Genomic DNA, 22,450 nt, shown 5'->3' on the forward strand with positions numbered 1-22,450 from the left:
TGTACCCTATGGTGTCCTCCTGCTCCTTTTGGTGCCCTCCCGAAAACCTATGGTGTCCTCCAGCACGCTATGGTGTCTTTCTGCATCCTAAGATGTCCTAGTGCACCCTATGGTGTCCCTCTGCATTCTATGGTGCCCTACTGCATCATTTGGTGTCCTACTGCACAACATAGTGTCCTTCTACAGCCTAAGGTGTCCTCATGCACCCTATGATGTCCTCCTGCATCTATGGTATCTTCATGCAACCAATGTTGTCCTGCACTCTATGATGTGCTCCTGCACTCTGTGATGTCCTGCTACACCCTATGGTGTCCTCCTACACCCTATGGTGTCCTCCTGCAGTCTATGATGTCCTAAAGCTCCCTATGGTGTCCTCCTGCACCCTATGGTTTCCTTCTGCAACCTATGATGCCCATCTGCGCCCTATGGTATCCTTCTGCACTCTATGATTTTCGCTAGCACCTAATGGTGTCCTCCTGCACCCTATGATTCCTGTTGCACCCTATGGTGTCCTCCTGCACCCCATGATATCCTCATGCACCCTATGGTGTCCTCCTCCACCCTATGGTGTCCTACTCCACCCTATAATGTTCTCCTGCACCCTATGGTGACCTCTTGAACCCCATGGTGTCCTCTTCCATCATATAGTGTCCTCCTGCACCCTATGGTGTCCTGGTGCATCCTAAGAAGTCCTCCCGCACGCTATGGTGTCTTCTTGCATCCTATGTTGCCCTCCTACATTGCATTCCTGCACCCTATGATGTCCTCCTGCACCATATGGTGTCCTCCTGCTCCTATGATATCCTCATGCACCCTATGGTGTCCTCCTGCACCCTATGGTGTCCTCCTGCACCCTATGATGTTTTCCTGCACCCTATGGTGTCCTCCTCCACTCCATGATGTCCTCCTGCACCATATGGTGTCCTCCTGCACCCTTTGATGTTTTCTTGCATTCTAAGGTGTCCTCTTGCAACCCATGGTGTCCTCCTGCACCCTATGGTGTCTTCCTGCACCCTGTGTTGTACTCCTGCACCCTACGATGTCCTCCTGCACCCTATGATGTCCTCCTGCACCCCAAGGTGTCATTTTGCAACCTATGATGACCTCCTGCACCCTATGGTGTCCTCCTGAATCTTATGTTCCCCTCCTGTAACCTATGATATCTTTCTGCACCATATGATGTCCTTCTACACCCTATGGTCTCCTCCTGCAAACTATGGTGTCCTCCTGCACAATATGATGTCCTCCTCCATCCTATGGTGTACTCCTGCACCCTATGATGTCCTCCTACAACCTATCGTGTCCTCCTGCACCCTATCTTGTCCTCCTACACATTAAGGTGTCCTGCATCTTATAGTGTCATCCTGCTCCCTCTGCCGTCTGCCTGCTTCCTATGGTGCCCTCCTGCACCTTATGATGTCGTCCTGCACCATTTGATGTCCTTCTACACCCTATGGTGTCCTGCACCGTATGGTGTCGTCCTGTACCGTACGGTGTTGTCCTGCACAATATGATGTCCTCCTCCCTCCTATGGTGTCCTACTGCATCATATGGTGTCCTCCTGCAAAAGATGGTGTCTTCCTACACCTATGGTGTCTTCTGCACCCTACGATGTCCTCATGAACCCTATGGTGTTCTCCTGCACCCTATGGCATCCTTCTGCAGCCCTATGGTGTCCTCATGCACCCTAAGATGTCCTCATGTACCCTATGGTGTCCTTCTGCACCCTATGGTGTCCTCCTGAAAACCTATGGTGTCCTCCTGCATGCTATGGTGTCCTGCATCCTATGGTGTCCTGCACAACATGGTTTCTTCCTGCACCCTATGGTGTCCTCATGCACCCTATGATGTTTTCCTGCTTATATGGTGTCCTGCTGCAACCAATGGTGTCCTCCTGCACCCTATGATGTACTCCTGCACTCTGTGATGACCTGCTGCACCCTATGGTGTCCCCCTGTACCCTATGGTTTCTTTCTGCAGCCTATGATGTCCTCAAGGACCTTATGGTGTCCTCCTGCGCCCTCTGGTCTCCTCCTGAAACCTATGATGTACACCTGCGCCCTATGGTGTCCTCGTGCACCTAATGGTGTCCTCCTGCACCCTATGATGTCCTGTTGCACCCTATGGTGTACATCCTGCACCCTATGATATCCTCAGCCACACTATGATGTCCAACTGCAACTTATAATGTTCTCATGCACCCTATGGTGTCCCCCTACACCCTATGATGTCCTCCCCATCCTAAGGTGTCCTCCTGCAACCTAGGATGTCCTTCAGCAACCTATGGCGTCCTCCTGCAACCTATAATGCAACCATGCACCCTATGGTGTCTTGATGCACCTTCTTGTTTCCTGCTGCGCTCTAGGGCGTCCTATTGCACCCTATGATGTCCTAATGCACCCTATGTTGTACTCCTGCACCCTAAGGTGTCCTCATGCACCCTAAGGTGTTCTCCTGCACCCTATGATGTCGTCATGCACCCTATGGTGATCTCCTGAAACCTTATGGTGTCTTCCTGCGTCCTAAGATGTCCTCAAACACCCTATGGTGTCCTCCTGCACCCTATGGTGTCCTACTACATCCTATGATGCCCAACGCATTCTAAGGTATCCTCCTGCACCTTCTGGTGTACTCCTGCACCCTATGGTGTCCTATTACTCCCTATGATGTCATCATGCACCATATGGTATACATCCTGCACCCTATGATATCCTCGTGCACACTATGGTGTCCAACTGCAACTTATAATGTCCTCATGCACCCTATGGTGTTCTCCTGCACCCTATGGTGTCCCTCTACACCCTATGATGTCCTCCTCCATCCTAAGGTGTCCTCCTGCAACCTAGGGCGTCCTTCAGCAACTTATGGTGTCCTCTTGCACCCTATAATGCACTCCTGCACCCTATGGTGTCTTCCTTCACCCTCTGGTTTCCTCCTGCACCCTAGGGCGTCCTATTGCACCGTATGATGTCCTCATGCACCCTATGGTGTCCTCCTTTAACCTATGGTGTCCTCCTGAAACCTTATGGTGTCATCCTACATCCTATGACGTCCTCAAGCACCATATCGTGTCCTCCTGCACCCTATGGTGTCCTACTGCATCTTATGATGCTCAACGCATTCTATGGTGTCCTCCTACACCCTCTGGTGCACTCCTGCACCCTATGGTGTCCTATAACACCCTATGATGTCATCATACACCCTATGGTGTCCTCCTGCACCCTATGGTGTCCTCCTGCACCCTATGGTGTCCTCATGCACCCTAAGATGTCGTCATATATACTATGGTGTCCTAATTCACCCTATGGTGTCCTCATGCACCCTAAGATGTCGTCATGTACCATATGGTGTCCAATGCACCCTATGGTGTCCTCCTGAAAACCTATGGTGTCCTTCTGCACGTTATGGTGTCCTCCTGCATCCTAAGATGTCTTAGTGCACCCTATCGTGCTCTGCATCCTATGGCGTCTTACTGCACCCTATGATGCCCAACGGCATCCTATGGTGTCCTCCTGCACCCTTTGGTGCACTCCTGCACCATATGGTGTCCTTCTGCACCCTAAGATGCCCTCATGCACCCTATGGTGTCCTCCTTTACCCTATGGTGTCCTCCTGAAACCCTATGGTGTCTCCATGCACCCTATGATGTCCTCAAGCACCCTATGGTGTCCTTCTGCATCCTATGGTGTCCTACTGCTTCCTATGATGCCCAACGGCATTCTATGGTGTCCTCACGCACCCTAAGATGTCGTCGTATACCCTATGGTGTCCTAATGCACCCTATGGTGTCCTGAAAACCTATGGTGTCCTAATGCACCCTATGGTGTCCTCCTGAAAACCTATGGTGTCCTCCTGCATCCTAAGATGTCTTAGTGCACCCTATCGTGTTCTGCATCCTATGGTGTCCTACTGCATCCTATGATGCCCAACGGCATCCTATGGTGTCCTCCTGCACCCTCTGGTGTACTCCTGCACCGTATGGTGTCCTCATGCACCCTATGATGTCCTCATGCACCCTATGGTGTTCTTTACCCTATGGTGTCCTCCTGAAACCCTATGGTGTCTTCCTGCACCCTATGATGTCCTCAAAAACCCTATGGTGTCCTTCTGCACCCTATAGTGTCCTGCATCCCATGATGCCCAACGGCATTCTATGGTGTCCTCCTGCACCCTCTAGAGGGCTCCTGCACCCTGTGGTGTCCTATTGCACCCTATGATGACATCATGCACCCTATGGTGTCCTCCTGCACCCTATAGTGTCCTGCATCCCATGATGCCCAACGGCATTCTATGGTGTCCTCTTGCACCCTCTGGTGGGCTCCTGCACCCTGTGGTGTCCTATTGCACCCTATGATGGCATCATGCACCCTATGGTGTCCTCCTGCACCCTATGGTGTCCTCGTGCACCCTAAGATGTCGTCATGTACCATATGGTGGCCTCCTGTACCCTATGGTGTCCTCCTGTAAACCTGTGATGTCCTCCTGCACGATATGGTGTCCTCCTGCATCCTAAGATGTCCTAGTGCACCCTAACGTGTTCTGCATCCAATGGTGTCCTACTGTGTCCTATGGTGTCCTCCTGCACCCTATGGTGTCCTCGTGCACCCTAAGATGTCGTCATGTACCATATGGTGGCCTCCTGTACCCTATGGTGTCCTCCTGTAAACCTGTGATATCCTCCTGCACGATATGGTGTCCTCCTGCATCCTAAGATGTCCTAGTGCACCCTAACGTGTTCTGCATCCAATGGTGTTCTACTGTGTCCTATGGTGTCCTCCTGCATAATATGGTGTCTTCCTGCACTCTATGGTGTCCTATTGCATCCTACGATGTTCTCCCGTATCGATGGTGTCCTCTTGCAACCAATAGTTTCCTCCTGCACCGTATGATGTCCTCCTGCAATCTGTGATGTTCTGCTGCACCCTATGGTGTCCTCATGCATCCTATGGTCTCCTCCTGCACCCTATGATGTCCTCCTGCATCCTATGGAGTCCTCCTGCACCTTATGGTGTCATCCTGCACACTATGATATCCTCCTGCATCCTAAGGTGTCCTCCTGCACCCTATGATGTCCTTTAACACACTCTGGTGTCCTTTAACACCCTACGGTGTCCTCATGCGCCCTAAGATGTCCTCATGTACCCTATGATATCCTCCTGCGCCCTATAGTGTCCTCCTGCACCCTATGGTGTCCTCATGCATCCTCAGATGTCATGTACCCTATGGTGTCCTCCTGCACCCTATGGTGTCCTGAAAACTAATGGTGTCCTTCTGCACGCTATGGTGTCCTCCTGCATCCTAAGATATCCTACCGCACCATATGGTTTCCTCCTGCATCCTATGGTATCATTCTGCATCCTATGATGTCCTCCTGCACAATATGGTGTCCTCCTACAACCTATGGTGTCCTCGTTTACCCTATGATATCCTCCTGCATCTATGGTGTCCTCCTGCACCCTGTGATGTGCTCCTGCACTCTGTGATGTCCTCCTGCACCCTATGATGTGCTCCTGCACTCTGTGATGTCCTCCTGCACCCTATGGTATCCTCCTGCACCCCATGGTGTCGTCGTAGATGCTATGGTGTCCTGCTGTACATATATGGTGTCTTCCTGAACCTTATGGTGTCCTCCTACATCCTAAGAAGTCCTCCTGCTCGCTATCATGTCCTCTTGCACCCTATGATGTCCTCCTGCATCTCATGCTGTCCTCCTGCACCCTATGTTGTCCTCCTGCACCCTATGTTGTCCTCCTGCACCCTGTGTTACACTCTTGTACCTTATCATATCCTCCTGCATCAAATGGTGTCCTCCTGCACCCTTTGATGTCCTCCTACACCCTATGGTGTCGTTCTGCAACCTATGATGCCCTCCTGCACCCTATGGTGTCCTCCTGCACCATATGGTGCCCTCTTGCAATCTATGATGTCCACGTGCACCATATAATGTCCTTCTACGCCCTGTGGTCTCCTCCTGTGGCCTATGGTGTCCTCCTGCATAATATGGTGTCTTCCTACACTCTATGGTGTCCTATTGCATCCTACGATGTCCTCCTGTATCTATGGTGTCCTCTTGCAACCAATGGTTTCCTCCAGCAGCGTATGATGTCCTCCTGCAATCTGTGATGTTCTGCTGCACCCTTTGGTGTCCTCATGCATCCTATGGTCTCCTCCTGCACCCTATGATGTCCTCCTGCATCCTATGGAGTCCTCCTGCACCTTATGGTGTCATCCTGCACCCTATGATATCCTCCTGCATCCTAAGGTGTCCTCCTGCACCCTATGATGTCCTCTAACACACTCTGGTGTCCTCCAACACCCTATGGTGTCCTCTTGCGCCCTAAGATGTCCTCATGTACCCTATGATATCCTCCTGCGCCCTATGGTGTCCTCCTGCACCCTATGGTGTCCTCATGCATCCTCAGATGTCCTCATGTACCCTATGGTGTCCTCCTGCACCCTATAGTGTCCTCCTGAACACTAATGGTGTCCTTCTGCACGCTATGGTGTCCTCCTGCATCCTAAGACATCCTACCGCACCCTATGGTTTCTTCCTGCATCCTATGGTGTCCTTTTGCATCCTATGGTGTCCTCCTGCACAATATGGTGTCCCCTCTACAACCTATGGTGTCCTCGTTTACCCTGTGATATCCTCCTGCATCTATGGTGTCCTCCTGCAACAAATGGTGTCCTCCTGCACCCTATGATGTGCTCCTGCACTCTGTGATGTCCTCCTGCACCCTATGGTATCCTCCTGCACCCCATGGTGTCGTCGTAGATGCTATGGTGTCCTGCTGTACACATATGGTGTCTTCCTGAACCCTATGGTGTCCTCCTGCATCCTAAGAAGTCCCCTTGCACGCTATGATGTCCTCTTGCACCCTATGATGTCCTCCTGCATCCCATGCTGCCCTCCTACACCCTATGTTGCCTTCCTGCACCCTATGTTGTCCTCCTGCACCCTGTGTTACACTCCTGCACCTTATCATATCCTCCTGCATCAAATGGTGTCCTCCTGCACCCTATGATGTCCTCCTGCACCCTATGGTGTCGTTCTGCAACCTATGATGCCCTCCTGCACCCTTTGGTGTCCTCCTGCACCATATGGTGCCCTCCTGCAATCTATGATGTCCACCTGCACCATATAATGTCCTTCTACGCCCTGTGGTCTCCTCCTGTGGCCTATGGTGTCCTCCTGCATAACATGGTGTCTTCCTACACTCTATGGTGTCCTATTACACTCTACGATGTCCCCTGTATCTATGGTGTCCTCTTGCAACCAATAGTTTCCTCCTGCACCGTATTATGTCCGCCTGCAATCTGTGATGTCCTGCTGCACCCTATGGTGTCCTCTTGCACCCTGTAGTGTCCTTCTGTACCCTATGGTGTCCTTATGCACCCTAAGATGTCCTCATATATCGTGTGGTGCCCTCCTGCACCCTATGGTATCCTCCTGAAAACCTATGGTGTCCTCCTGCACGCTATGGTGTCCTCCTGCATCCTGAGATGTCCTACTGCACTCTATGGTTTCCTCCTGCATCCTATAGTGTCCTTCTGCATCCTATGGTGTCCTCATGCACAATAGGATGTCATATTACAACCTCTGGTGACCCCATGAACACTATGATGTCCTTCTGCATCTATGGTGTCCTCCTGCAACCAATGGTGTCCCCCTGCACCCTATAATGTACTCTTGCACTTTGTGATGTCCTGCTGCATCCTATGGTGTCCTCTTGCAGCCTTCGATGTCCTGCTGCACCCTATGGTGTCCTCCTGCAGCCTATGGTGTCCTTCTGTAACCTATAATGCCCTCCTGCGCCCTATCGTGTCCTGCTGCACCCTATGGTGTCCTCCAGCTCCCAATGGTGTCCTCCTGCACCCTATGATGTCCTCTTGCACCCTATGGTGTCCTCCTGCACCCCATGACATCCTCATGCACCCTATGGCCTCCTCCTGCACCCTATGGTGTCCTCCTCCACCCTATGATGTTCTCCTGCACCCTATGGTGTCTTTCTGCACCCCATGGTGTCCTCCTGCACCATTTGATGTCCTCTTGCACCCTATGATGTCTTTCTGCATTCTATGGTGTCCTTCTGCACCCTATGGTGTTCTCCAGCACCCTATGACGTCCTCCTGCATCCTAGGAAGTCCTCCCTTACGCTATGATGTCCTCTTGCACCATATTTTTTCCTCCTGCACCCTATGGTGTCCTCCTGCACTCTATGTTGTACTCCTGTACCCTATGATGTCCTCTTGCATCTTATGATGTTCTCCAGTATCCTATGGTGTCTCTTGAGCCCAATAGTTTTCTCCTGCACTCTATGATGTCCTCCTGCATCCTATGGTGTCGTCATGCACCCTATGATGACCTCTTGCACCTTATGGTGTCCAATGCACCCTATGGTGCCCTCCTGCATCTTATGATGTCCTCCCGCTCCATATGATGTCCCTCTACACCCTGCTCCATATGATGTCCTTCTACACCCTTTGGTCTCCTCCTGCCCCCTATGGTGTTCTCCTGCACAATATGATGTCCTCCTCCACCCTATGGTGTCCTCCTACACCCTATGAGGTCCTCCTACACCCTATCGTGTCTTCCTGCACCTTATGTTGTCCTCCTCTACATTAAGGTGTACGCTTGCACCCTATGGTGCCCTCCTGCACCGTATGATGTCGTTCTGCGCCATATGATGTCCTTCTACACCCTATGGTGTCCTACACCGTACTGCGTGGTCCTGCAAAATATGATGCCCACCTGCTTCCTATGGTGTCCTCCTGCATTTTTTGGTGTCCTTCAGCAAAATATGGTGTCCTCCTACACCCTATAGAGTCCTCCTGCACCCTATGATGTCCTCCTGCTTCCTTTTGTGTCCTCCTGCACCCTATGGTGTCCTCCTGCACCCAATGATGTCCTGCTGCAGTCTGTGATATCCTGTTGAACCCTATGGTTTCCTCCTGCACCCTAAGGTATCGTCATGCACCATATGATGTTCTCATGCTCCCTATGGTGTCCTATTGCACCCTATGATGTCCTCATGCGCCATATGGTGTCCTTCTGCACCCTATGGTATCCTCCCACACCCTCTTGTGCCCATCCTGCAGCCTATGGTGTCCTACTGTAACCTATTGTGCTCAGGTGCATCCTATGGTGTCCTCCTGCACCCTATGGTGTCCTACTGCATCCTGTTGTGTTCAGGTGCACCCTATGGTGTCCTCTTACACCCTATGGTGTCCTCCTGCAACCTATGGTGTCCTCCTGAAACCCTATGGTTTCTTAATAAACCCTATCATGTCCTCATGCACCCAACGGTTTTCTCCTGCACCCTATGGTGTCATACTGCACCCTATGGTGCCCAAGTGCATCTTATGGTGTCCTCCTGCACCCTCTGGTGTTCTCCTGCGCCCTATGGTGTCATATTGCACCAAATGATGTCCTTATGCACCCTCTGGTGTCCTCCTGAAAACCTATGGTGTCCTCCTACTCGCAATGGTGTCCTCCTGCACCCTACTATGTCCTAGTGCACCCTATGGGGTCCTCCTGGATCCTATGGTGTCCTACTGCATCCTATGGTCTCCTGCACAGTATGCTGTCCTCCTACAACCCATGGTGTCTTCATACACCCTATGATGTCCTGCATCTATGGTATCCTCCTACAACCAATGGTGTCCTCCTGCACCCTATGATGTGCTCCTGCACTCTGTGGTGTCCTGCTGCACCCTATGGTGTCCTCCTGCACCCCATGGTGTTCTCTTGCAGCTTATGATGTCCTCAAGAGCCCTTTTGGTGTCCTCCTGCATCCTATGGTGCCTTATTGCGCCCTATGATGTCCTCCTGTACCCTGTGGTGTCCTCCAGCACCAAATGGTGTCCTCCTCCACTCTACGATGCTCTCCCGCACCCAATGGTGTCCTCCGGCACTCCATGGTGTCATCCTGCACCATATGATGTCCTCCTGCACCCTATCATGTCTATCTGCATTCTATGTTGTCTTACTGCAAACTATGATGTCCTCCTACACCCTATGGTGTCATCCTGCATCCTAGAAAGTCTTCCTGCGCGTTATATTATTCCCTTGCATCCTATGTTGTCCTCCTGCACCCTATGGTGTACTCCTGCACCCTATGTTGTACTCCTCCTGCACCTTACGATGTCTTCCTGCACCCTATAGATTCCTCCTGCACAATATAATGTTCTCCTCCTTCCTATGGTGTCCTCCTGCACCCTATGATGTCCTCCTACACCCTATCATGTCCTCCTGCACTTTATGTTGTCCTCCTGCACATTAAGGTGTACTCCCGCAACTTATGGTGTCATCCTGCACCCTCTGGCGTCCGCCTGCACCCTATGGTGCTCTCCTGCACCCTATGGTGTCCTCTTGCATCCTAAGAAGTCCTCCCGCACGCTATGGTGTCCTCTTGCACCCTATGATGTCCTTCTGCATTCCATGCTGTCCTCCTGCACCCTATGTTGTCCCCCTGCACCCTGTGTTGCACTCTTGCACCTTATGATATCCTCCTGCACCTAATGGTGTCCTCCTGCACCCTATCATGTCCTCTTGCACCCTATGGTGTCGTTCTGCAACCTATGATGATCTCCTGCACCCTATGGTGACCTGCATCATATGGTGCTCTCCTGCAGTCTATGATGTCCACCTGCGCCATATAATGTCCTTCTACACCCTATGGTCTCCTCCTGTGGCCTATGGTGACCTGCAAAGTATGATCTTCTCCTCCATCCTATGGCGTCCTCCTGCACCCTATGATGTACTCCTACACCCTATCGTGTCCTCCTGCACCCTATGTTGTCTTCCTGAACATTAAGGTGTCCTCCTTCACCTTATGGTGTCATCCTGCACCCTTTGGTGTCCGTCAGCACCCTATTGTGCCCTCCTGCACCCTATGATTTCCTCCTGCAACATATGATGTCCTACACATTATGGTGTCCTACTGCACCATAAGGTGTCCTCCTGCAAAATATGGTGTCCTCCTGCACCCTTTGGTCACCTTCTGCATCCTATGGTGTCCTCCTACATCCTTTGGTGTCCTCCTGCACCCTATGGTGCCCTCCTGCACCCTAAGATGTCCTCTTGCACCATATGATGTCTTCATGCACCCTATGGTGTCCTCCTGCAAGCTAAGGTGTTCGACTACATCGTATGATGCCCTTCTACGCCCTATGGTGTCCTCGTGCACCCTATGGTTTCCTCCAGCACCTAATGGTGTCCTCTTGCACCCTATGATGTCTTCCTGCACCCTATGGCGTTCTCCTGCACCCTATGATGTCCTCCTGCACCCTATGGTGTAATCCAGCTCCCTGTGGTGTCCTCCTGCGCCCTAAGATGTCTCCTGCACCCTATGGTGTCCTCCTGCACCCTTTGCTGTCCTCCTGCATCCTAAGAAGTCCTCCCGCACGCTATGGTATCCTCTTGCATCCTATGGTGTTCCCCTTCACTGTATGGTGTTCTGCACCCTATATTATACTCCTGTTCCCTATGGTGTCCTCCTGCATCCTATGATGTTCTGAATCATATGGTGTCCTGCTTCACCCTATGGTGTCCTCCTGCACCCTACGATGTCCTCTTGCACACTATGGTGTCGTCCTGCAACCTATTATGACCTCCTGTACCCTAAGGTGTCCTCCTTCACTCTAAGGTGCCCTTCTGCAACCTATGATGTCCTTTTATACTCTTTGGTGTCCTCCTGCACCATATGGTGTCCTCCTGCGCAATATGATGTCCTCCTGCATCCTATGGTATCCTCCTGCATCCTATGGTATCCTCCTGCACCCTAGGATCTCAGCCTACACCCTATAGTGTCCTCCTGCACACTATGTTTTCCTCCTGCACATTAAGGTGTCCTCTTGCATCTTATGGTGTCATCCTGTATCTTATTGTGCCCGCCTGCACCCTATGGTGCACTCCTGCACCAAACGATTTTCTCCAGCAACATATGATGTCCTTCTACACCCTAGGGTGTCCTCCTGCACACTATGTTTTCCTCCTGGACATTAAGGTGTCCTCCTGCATCTTATGCTGTTATCCTGCAACCTATGGTGCCCTCCTGCACCCTATGATGTCCCCATGCACTCTACAGTGTCCTTCTGCACCATATGATGTTCTGCACACTGTGGTGTCGTATTGAAGCCCATGGTGTCCTTCTGCACCCTTTGATGTCTTGTTGCATCGTATGGTGTCCTCCTACACCCTATGGTGCCCTCCTGCACCCTATGATGTCCCCATGCACTCTACAGTGTCCTTCTGCACCATATGATGTTCTGCACACTATGGTGTCGCATTGAACCCCATGGTGTCCTTCTGCACCCTTTGATGTCTTGTTGCATCGTATGGTGTCCTCCTACACCCTATGGTGTCCTCTTGCATCCTATGATGTCCTCCTGCATCCTATACTGTCCTCCTGCACCCTATGTTGTCCTCCTGCTCCTTATTTTGTCCTCCTGCACACTGTGTTGCACTCCTGAACCTTATGATATCCTCCTGCACCAAATGGTGTCCTCCTGTACCCTATGATGTTCTCCTGTACCCTATGGTGTCGTCCTGCAACCTATGATGACCTCCTGCACAGTATGGTGTCCTCCTGCACCATATGGTGCCCTCCTGCAATATATGATGTCCACCCGCACTATATAATGTCCTTCTACACCCTATGGTCTCCTTCTGTGGCCTATGGTGTCCTCCTGCAAAATATGATGTTCTCCTTCATCGTATAGGGCCCTCCTGCACCCTGTGATGTACTCCTACACCCTATCGTGTCCTCCTGCACCCTATGTTGTCCTCCTGAACATTAAGGTGTCCTCCTGCACCTTATGGTGTCATCCTGCACCCTTTGGTGTCCGCCAGCACCCTATGGTGCCCTCATACACCCTATGATGTCCTCCTGAAACATATGATATCCTTCTACACATTATGGTGTCGTACTGCACCATAAGGTGTCCTCCTGCAAAATATGGTGTCCTCCTTCACCCTATGGTCACCTCCTGCATCCTATGATGTCCTTCTGCATCCGTTGGTGTCCTCCTGCATCCTATGGTGTCCTCCTGCACCATAGGATGTCCTCTTGCACCATATGGTGTCTTCGTGCACCCTATGGTGTCCTCCTGCACGCTAAGGTGTTCGACTGCATCGTATGATTCCCTCCTGCGCCCTATGGTGTCTTCGTGCACCCGATGGTTTCCTCTAGCACCCAATGGTGTCCTCCTGCACCCTATGATGTCTGCCTGCACCCTATGGTGTTCTGCACCCTATGATGTCCTCCTGCACCCTATGGTGTCCTCCTGCATCTTAAGATGTCTTCTGAAAACTATGGTGTCCTCCTGCACTCTATGGTGTCCTCCTGCACCCTATGCTGTCCTCCCGCATCTTAAGAAGTCCTCCCACACACTATGGTGTCCTCTTGCATCCTACGGTGTTCTTCACCGTATGGTGTTCTGCACCCTATATTATACTCCTGTACCCTATGATGTCCTCCTGCATCCTATGATGTTCTCCTGCATCATATGGTGTCCTCCTTTACCCTATGGTGTCCTCCTGAACCCTATGATGTCCTCTTGCACTCTATGGTGTCGTCCTGCAACCTATTATGACCTCCTGTACCCTAAGGTGTCCTCCTTCGCTCTAAGGTGCCCTCTTGCAACCTATGATGTCTTCCCACTCCATATGATGTCCTTTTATATCCTTTGGTGTCTTCCTGTACCATATGGTGTCCTCCTGCGCAATATGATGTCCTCCTGCATCCTATAGTGTCCTCCTGCACCCTAAGATGTCCTCCTACACCCTTTAGTGTCCTCCTGCACACTATGTTTTCCTCCTGGACATTAAGGTGTCCTCCTGCACACTATGTTTTCCTCCTGGACATTAAGGTGTCCTCCTGCATCTTATGGTGTCATCCTGTGTCTTATTGTGCCTGCCTGCACCCTATGGTGCACTCCTGCACCCTATGATTTCCTCCAGCAACATATGATGTCCTTCTACACCCTAGGGTGTCCTCCTGCACACTATGTTTTCCTCCTGGACAATAAGGTGTCCTCCTGCATCTTATGGTGTCATCCTGTGTTTTATTGTGCCCACCTGCACCCTATGGTGCATTCTTGCACCCTATGATTTCCTCCAGCAACATATGGTGTCCTTCTACACCCTATGGTGCCCTCTTGCACAATATGAGGTCCTCTTGTATCCTATGGTGTCCTCCAGCACCCTATGTTGCCCTCCTGCAAATCATGGTGTTCTCGTGCATCATATGGTGTCCTCCTGTACCCTAAGGTGTCCTCCTGCATCCTTAGGTGCCCTCCTGCACCCAATGATGTCCTCCTGCACCAAATGATGTCCTTCTACACCCTATGGTGTCCTTCCGAACCGTATGGATTGGTCCTGCACCATTTGATGTCCTTCTACGCCCTATGGTGTCCTCCTGCACCCTATGGTATCCAACTGCAAAATAGTATGTCTTCCTGCATCCTATGGTGGCCTACTGCATCATGTGGTGTCCTAATGCAAAATATGGTGCCCTCCTGCACCCTATGGTGTCCTCATTCATTCCATGATGTCCTCCTGCATCCTATGGTGTCCTCCCTTACCCTATGGCTTCATCCTGCACCCAATGATGTCCTCCTGCACTCTGTGATGTCCTGCTGCACCCTATGATGTCCTCTTGCACCCTAAGGTGTCCTCATGCACCCTATGATGTCTCCATGCACCCTATGGTGTACTCGTGCACCCTATGGTGTCTTACACCACCCAATGGTATCCCCCTACACCTTATGAAGTCCTCTTACACCCTAAGGAGTCCTCCTGCACCCTATGATATCCTCATGCGCCCTATGGCGTCTTCCTGCACCCTATGGTGTCCTCCTGCACGATATGATGTTCTACAGCACCCTATGGTATCCTCCTGCACCCCACGGTGTCCTCCTGCACACTATGATGTCTTTCTGTATCGTATGGTGTCCTCTTACACCTTATAGTGTCCTCCTGCATCCTATGATATCCTCATGCACCCTATGGTGTCTTCCTGCACCCTATGGTGTCCTCTTGCACCCTGTAGTATCTTCCTGCACCCTATGGTGTCCTCTTGCACCCTAAGGTGTCCTCACGCACCCTATGATGTCTTCATGCACCCTATGGTGTATTCGTGCACCCTGTGGTGTCCTACAGCACCCAATGGTGTCCTCCTACACCCTATGATGTCCTCTTACACCCTAAAGTGTCTTCCTGCATCCTATGATATCCTCATGCACCCTATGGTATCTTCCTGCACTTTATGGTGTCCTCCTGCACGCTATGATGTTCTACAGCACCCTATGATGTCCTCCTGCACCATATGGTGTCATGTACCCTGTGATGTCCCACTGCACCCTTTGGTGTCTTTCTACACCCTATGATATCCTGCACTGTATGTTGTTATCCTGCTCCCTATGATGTCCTACATCCTGTGGTGTCCTCCTGCACCCTATAATATCCTCCTGCACCCTATAATATCCTCCTGCACCCTATGGAGTCCTCCTGTTTTCTATAGATTCCTCCTGCATCTTATGCTGATGTCCTTCACCCTATGATGTCCTCCTGCACCCTCTGGCGTTCTACGCCCTGATGTCTTCCTGTTTCCTATGCTGTCCTCCTATAATTATGGTGTCCTCCTGCATCCTATGATTCCTCCTCCATCTTACTATGTCCTCCTCCATCCTATAGTATCCTCCTGCACCCTATGATGTGTTCGCCTCCGCCCTATGATGTCCTTCTGCTCTCTATGTTGTCCTCCTGCATCTTATGGTGTCTTTCTGCACCCTATGGTGTCCTCCTGCATCCTATGATGTCCTCCTGCACCCTATGGTGTCCTACAAACAGTGATGTTCTCCTGCCTCCTTTGTTGTGTTACTACATCCTATGGTGTCCCCCTACACCCTATGATGTTCTGCACCCTCTGATGTACCCCTGCACCTTATGTTCTGAACCCTCTGGTGTCCTCTTACATCCTATGAATTCCTCATACATCCTATGGTGTTCTCCTGCAGCCTATGATATTCTCCTGCACCCTATGGTGTCCTACACCCTGTGATGTCTTCCTACACCTTATGGTGTCCTTCAGTACTAACTAAAGTCCTCCTGCACCCTATGATGTCCTCCTGCACCCTTTGGTGTCCTCAACCCAGCGATGTCCTCTTGCACCCTATGATGTCCTCCTACACCTTATGGTTTCCTTGTGCACTCTATGATGTCCTTTTTCATCCTGTGGTGTCCCACACCCTATAATGTCCCCCTGCACCCTATGGCGCCCTCCTGCACCCTATAGGTCCTCCTACATCTTATGGTGTCCTGCACCTTTTCGTGTCCTTCTGCACTCTTGCTGTCCTCTTGCACCCTATGATGTCCTCCTGCACCCTATGATGTCCTCCTACACCATATGGTTTCCTTGTGCACCCTCGGGTGACCTTCTTCATCCTCTGATTCCCTTCTGCATCATATGGTGTCCTCCTGCAGCCTACGGTGTCCTCCTGCACCCTATGATGTCCATCTGCACCCTAAGATGTCCTCCTGCACCATTTGGTGTCTTCCTGCATCCTATGAATTCCTCTTTTATCCTATGATGTCCTTCTGCATCCTATAGTGTCCTCCTGCACCCTATGATGTCCTCTTGCAACCTATGATGTCGTCCTGCACTCCCCAATGTCCTCCTGCATCCTATGATGTCTTCCTACACCCTATGATGTCCTGCTTCATGTGATCTCTTGCATCCACTGGTGTCCTCCTGCACCCTATGACATCCTCCTACACCCTATGGTGTCCTCTTGTACCCTATGGCTTCTTGCACCCTATGGGTCCTCCTGCATCTTATGGTGTCCTCCTGCACCCTATGGTGTCCTCTTGCGCCCTATTGTGTCCTCTTGAACTCTTCCTGTCCTCTTGCAACCTATGATGTCCTCCTGCACCCTATGTTGTCCTCATACACCCTCCTCTGGTTTCCTCGTGCGCCCCAGGGTGACTTCCTGCATCATATGAATTCCTCCTGCACCCTATGGTCTCCTCGTGCAACCTACGGTGTCCTTCTGCACCCTATGATGTCCTTCTGCAACTTATTATGTCCTTTTGCACCTTATGGTGTCCTTCTGCATCCTATTATGTCCTCCTTCATCCTATGATGTCATTCTACATTATATGGTGTCCTCCTGCATCCTATGATGTCCTCCTGCAGCCTATGATGCCCTCTTGCACCCTATGGTGTCCTCCTCCATCCTATGGTGTCCCTTTGCACCATATGGCGTTCTACTACATCGGATGATGTGCTCCTGCACACTATGGTGTCCTATACCCTTTGATGTCCTCCTGCACCCTAGGGTGTCCTCCTACACCATGTGGTGTCTTCCTGCATCCTATGAGTTCCTCTTTTATCCTATGATGTCCTTCTGCATCCTTTGGTGTCCTCCTGCACCCTATGATGTCCTCTTGCAACCTATGATGTTTATTCTGTCCTCATGCACCCTATGATATCCTCTTGCACCCTATGGTGTCACCTGCATCCTATGATGTCCTCCTGCACCCTATGGTGTCCTACACTCAGTGATGTTCTCCTGCACGATATGATGTCCTGCATCCTATGGTGTCCTACACTCTGTGACGTCCTCATGCACACTATGATGTCTTTCTACACCCTATGGTATTCTGGACCCTATGGTGTCCTCCTGCATCCCATGATGTCATACATCATGTGATGTCCTCCTGAACCTCTAATGTCTTCCTGCACCCTATGATGTCCTCTGCATCCTATGGTGTCATCCTTCATCCTTTGGTGTCTTCTGCATACTGTTATGTCCTCCTGCACCCTATGGTGTCCTGCACCCTATGATGCCCTACACTCTGTGACGTCTTGCACCTTGCGATATCCTACACCTTATGATGTCATCCTACATCCTATGATTTCCCTCTGCACCCTATGGTGTCCATCTGCACCTTTGGTGTCCTATTGCATTCTCTGATGTCCTCCTGCATCCTATGTTGTCTTCCTACACTTTATGGTGTCCTCCTGCACCCTAAGGTGATCTGCATCCTAGGATTTCTTCCTGCACCCTATGGAGTCCTCCTGCACCCTATAGTATCTTCCTGCACCTTATGATGTCCTCTTGCACCCTATGATGACCTGCATCTTATGGTGTCCTCCTGCATCCCTAGTGTACTTCTATCCCCTATGGTGTCCTCCTTCACCCAATGATGTCCTCCTACACCTTATGGCGTCCTCCTGCACCTTATGGTGCCCTCCTGCATCCTGTGATATTCTCCTGCACCCTATGGTGTCCTCCTGCACTTTATGATACCCTCCTGCACCTTATGATGCCTTCCTTCATCCTACAGTGTCCTCTTGCATTCTATAGTGTCCTCATGCATCCTATGGTGTCCTCCTGCATCCTATGATATCCATCTGTTTCCTATGGTGTCCTACAAACTGTTATATCTTCCTGCCTCCTATGATATCCAACTGTTTCCTATGGTGTCCTACAAACTGAGATCTTCCTGCATCCTATGGTGTTCTGCAACCTATGGTGTCCTCATACCCCTTATGGTGTCCTCTTGCACCCTAAGAGGTTTTCCTGCACCCTATTGTGTCCTGCATCCTATGAATTCCTCCTTGAGCCTATGGTGTTCTGCATCCTTTGATGTCCTCCTGCACCATATGGTTTCCTACACCCTGTGATGTCCTCCTTCACACTATGGCGTCCTCCTACATCTTATGGTATCCTTCTCCACCCTATGATGTCCTCCTGCACCCTATGGTGTCATGCACCCTCTAATGTCCTACTGCAAACTATGATGTCTTTCTACACCTTATGATATCATCCTCCACCCTATGTTGCCCTCCTGCTCCCTATGATGTCCTACACCCTATGGTGTCCTCCTACACCCTATGGTGTCCTGTTTCCTATGAATTCCTTCTGCACCCTATGCTGTTCTACTGCACCCTATGATGTTCTGCACCCTCTGGTGTCCTACACCCTGTGATGTCTTCCTGCATCCTATGGTGTCCTCCTACAATTATGGTGTCCTCCTGCATCCTAGGATGTCCTCCTGTAACCTACGATGTCCTCTATCCTATGGTGTCCTCCTGCACGATATAATGTTCTGTGTCTTATGATGTCCTCCTGCTCCCTATGTTGTCCTCCTGCATCCTATGTTATCTTCCTGCGCCCTATGGTATCCTCCTGCATCCTATGATGTCCTCCTGCACCCTATGGTGTCCTACAAACTGTGGTGTCCTTCTGCCTCCTTTGATTTTCTACTACATCCCATGATGTGCCCCTGCACTCTATGATGTTCTGCACCCTCTGGTGTTCCCCTGCACCCTATGATGTTCTGCACCCTCTGGTGTCCTCCTACATCCTACTAATTCCTCATACACTCTATGGTGTTCTCCTGCAGCCTATAGCTTCCTGCACCCTATTGTGCCCTACACCCTGTGATGTTCTCCTGCACCCTATGGTGTCCTCCTACACCCTATGATGTCCTCCTGCACCCTTTGGTGTCCTAGACCCTGTGATGTCCTCTTGCACCCTATGATGTCCTCCTAAACCTTATGGTTTTCTTGTGCACCCGATGATGTCCTTCTACCTCCTGTGGTGTCCCACACCCTATGATGTTCTCCTGCTCCCTATGGTGTCCTTCTGCACCCTATGGGTCCTCCTGCATCTTATGGTGTCCTCCTGCACCCTATGGTGTCCTCCTGCACTCTTGCTGTCCTCTTGCATCCTATGATGTCCTCCTGCACCCTATGATGTCCTCCTATACCAAATGGTTTCCTTGTGCACCCTAGGGTGACTTCCTTCATCCTATGATTTCCTCCTGCATCCTATGGTGTCCTCCTGCAGCCTATGGTGTTCTCCTGCAACCCATGATATCCTTCTGCACCCTACGATGTCCTCCTGCACCAAATGGTGTCTTCCTGCATCTTATGAATCCCTCCCTCATCCTATGACGTCCTTCTGCATCCTATGGTGTCCTCCTGCAACCTATAATGTCCTCCTGTAACCTATGATGTCCTCCTGTACTCCCCGATGTCCTCTTGTACCTTATGATGTCTTCCTGTACCCTATGATGTCCTACACTCTGTGATGTTCTGCTCCGTATGATGTACTCTTGCATCCATTGGTGTCCTCCCGCACCCTATGACATCCTCCTACACTCTATGGTGTCCTCTTGCACCCAATGGTGTCCTGCACCCTATGGGTCCTCCTTCATCTTATGGTGTCCTCCTGCACCCTATGGTGTCATCTTGAACTCTTGCTGTCGTCTTGCACCCAATGATGCCTTCCTGCTCCCCATGTTGTCCTCATACACCCTATGGTTTCCTCGTGCACCCTATGGTGACCTGCATCCTATGATTTCCTCCTACAGCCTATGGTGTCCGCCTGCAATCTACGATGTCCTTCTGCACCCTATGATGCCCTTCTGCAAATCATGATGTCCTTCTGCACCCTATTGTGTCCTTCTGCATCCTATCGGTCCTCCATCCTAAGATGTCAATTTGCATCCTATGGTGTCCGCCTGCATCCTATGATGTCCTCGTGCAACCTATGATACCCTCTTGCACCCTATGATGTCCTCCTTCATCCTATGGTGTCATTCACCATATGGTGTTCTACTGCATCGGATGATGTCATCCTGCACCCTATGGTGCCCTATACCCTGCGATGTCCTCCTGCACCCTATGGTATTCTCCTACACCCTATTCTGTCCTCCTGCACCCTATGATGTCCTTCTGCACCCTAAGGTGTCACTTGCATCCTAAGATGTCCTCCTGCACATTATGGTGTTCTACACAGTGATTTTCTCCTGCACCCTATGATGTCCTCCTGCACCCTATGGTGTTCTACACCTTGTGATGTCCTCGTGCACAATATAATGTCTTTCTACACCCTATGGTATTCTCCTACACCCTATGGTGTCCTCCTGCGCCCTATGATGTCCTCCATCCTTTGATGTCCTCCTGCAACTCTAATATCCTCTTTCACCCCATGATGTCCTCTGCATCCTAGATCGTCCTCTTTCATCCTTTGTTGTCCTCCTGCATATTATAATGTCCTCCTGCACCCTATGGTGTCCTGCACCCTATGATGCCCTACACCCTGTGATGTCCTCGTGCACAATATGATGTCTTTCTATACCCTATGGTATTCTCCTGCACCCTATGGTGTCCTCCTGCACCATATGATGTCCTACATCTTGTGATGTCCTCCTCCACCTCTGATGTCCTCCTGCACACTATGATGTCCTCTGCATCATATGGCGTACTGCTTCATCCCTTGGTGTCCTCCTGCATACTATAATGTCTTCCTGCACCCTATGGTGTCCTGCACCCTATGATGCCCTACACCCAGTGATATCCTGCACCTTGCGATGTCCTCCTGCACCTTATGATGTCATCCTACACCTTATGATATCCTCCTACACCCTTTGGTGTCCTCTTGCACCTTTGGTGTCTATTAAATTCTATGTTGTCCTCCTACACCCTAAGCTGTCCTTCTACACTTTATGGTGTCCTCCTGCACCCTAAGGTGATCTCCTGCATCCTACGATGTCCTCCTGCACCCTATGGTTGACGGTGTCCTCTTGCACCCTAAGATGTTTTCCTGCACCCTATTGTGTCCTGCACTGAATTCCTCCTAGACTCTATGGTGTTTTCCTGCATCCTATGATGTCCTCCTGCACCTTATGGTTTCCTACACCCTGTGATGTCCTCCTTCACCCTATTCTGTCCTCCTACATCTTATGGTATTCTTCTCCACCCTATTATGTCCTCCTGCACCCTATGGTGTCATGCACCTTGTGATGTCCTCCTGCACCATATGGTGTCTTTCTACACCCTATGATATGATCCTGCACCCTATGTTGTCCTCCTGCTCCCTATGATGTCCTACATCCTATGGTGTCTCCCTGCACCCTATAATGTCCTCCTGCACCCTATGGTGTCCTGTTTCCTATGAATTCCTCCTCACCCTATGCTGCTCTCCTGCACCCTATGATGTCCTCCTGCACCCTCTGGTGTCCTACACCCTGTGTTATCTTCCCGCATCTGATGGTGTCCTCCTACAATCATGGTGTCCTGCATCCTATGATGTCTTCCTGCATCCTACGATGTCCTCCATCCTATGGTGTCCTCGTGCACCCTATGATGTTCTGCGCCCTTTGATATCCTCCTGCTCTCTGTGTAGTCCTCCTGCATCCTATGGTGTCTTCCTGCACCCTACGGTGTCCTTCTGCATCCTATGATGTCCTCCTGCACCCTATGGTGTCCTACAAACTGTGATGTCCTCTTGTCTCCTTTGGTGTCCTACTACATCCTATGGTGTCCCCTGCACCTTATGATGTTCTGCACCCTCTGGTGTCCCCCTGCACCCTGTGATATTCTGCATCCTCTGGTGTCCTCTTACATCCTGTGAATTCCTTATACACCCTATG

General features: G+C 50.8%; 1 protein-coding gene across 1 annotated transcript in view; it reads right to left on the reverse strand.

The window, feature by feature from the left end:
• Positions 1-22,450, reverse strand: part of LOC139760210 (uncharacterized) — a 554,062-nt gene that overhangs the window by 147,856 nt on the left and 383,756 nt on the right. The window lies entirely within an intron of this gene.

Source organism: Panulirus ornatus, chromosome 35 (assembly GCF_036320965.1).
Source record: "Panulirus ornatus isolate Po-2019 chromosome 35, ASM3632096v1, whole genome shotgun sequence".
In the NCBI taxonomy this organism is placed as follows: Eukaryota; Metazoa; Arthropoda; class Malacostraca; order Decapoda; family Palinuridae; genus Panulirus; species Panulirus ornatus.